A 1,458-nucleotide genomic window follows, 5' to 3' on the forward strand; every position below is an offset into this window, starting at 1 on the left:
TCCCTCATATACCTTATAGATGATAACATCAACTTTATAAATTGAAACAAACATAAAAATGATCGGCAGCAAAAAAACAAGCATTTCACACAAGCAAATAGAAACAACATATAAAGCAAACATAGAGGCTCCCCAATTTTTCCCCTACCTTTGTTAACTTTCACATGAAGTATGAAGCTCCTAATAAAAAGATATAACCATTAGTTTAACCAATAGTATGCAATGTCTGTTTCATTTATAACTCAATTTAACACTAAGCTCAGATGCTAAACAGAAGATACAATAGTAAGCCAAAACAGTTTCACACAATAACACAACAACACAATTTAGCTTTTTGAACCAGTCGCCTTAACTTCAAAAACTGTACAAATCCTTAAGGAATTTGATTTCGATTTCTTCTAATGACTTATAGCAGATACACAAAAGAAACTCATAGACTTGGAATCAACTTAAAATGATTTTTCTTGAATTAGTTATGGATTTTCAAAGTTCAGCTTCAGTTTCAGGTTTTTCTGAAAATTTCCTGCTATGTGCCTAAACTTAGAATTTAAAAGCAAATAAGAAACTCTATGTGATACTAAACTTCTAGCAACTGAACATAACCACTCCAATGTTTCAAAAAGGAAACACACAAAACTTGCAACATAAGTAGCTAAATTAGATTACCACAACGACAGCTAACATAAGATAACAAGTAAATATAGTTCTACACTTCTAATGTTCATCCAACTTTAAGCATACCAAAACCTTGATCTCTAACTTCAATTTGAGAAACAAATTACATGTATAAGAACCTTATAGTCTAATCTATATATCTATATAATAACATAAAAGAGTAAGAATCATAGGCAAACACTGAGACTAAAAAGCAAAGGTACAAAATCAGAAAAGTGCCTAACTGAAATTCTGACCAGAAAAGCCTTTGGTTAAAAACGATATGGTTCAACTAGGAATTAAAGCTTGGTGTCTTCATGGCATTTGAAATAGACATCCTAAATATCAATCTGGAACTGGAATCGTACAAAAAAGATTTTCCTACAATTACTTATGATTTTTCAAAGTTGAACACCTGCATCACGAAAATCACTGATTTTGACTCAGATTAAGTTTCCCCTTTTAAAGATGATTCCCAATAGGTAACAACTAACAACAAAGAAATACCCAATCCTAATGCTTTACTTCCTACCAAGATGATCCTCCATAACAAGAAGCATAAATACTGAAGTAAAACACCAACATTGAAAGCAGAAAGTCATAAAGAATCATCTATATATACTATTACAATATACATAATAAACACAACATATACGTTGACAAACACAACAACTCTATAGAAACTCATCTTTTCTGTAAGAATTGACTAAGTGACTAACATGGTTCACAAAGGAATAACCAATTGATCAAGAACATAAAAGATGCAGACCTGAATTGTTCTTCATATATTCCTATTCTCTCTCT

The sequence above is a fragment of the Fragaria vesca genome, linkage group LG7, assembly GCF_000184155.1.
Source record: "Fragaria vesca subsp. vesca linkage group LG7, FraVesHawaii_1.0, whole genome shotgun sequence".
NCBI lineage: Eukaryota > Viridiplantae > Streptophyta > Magnoliopsida > Rosales > Rosaceae > Fragaria > Fragaria vesca.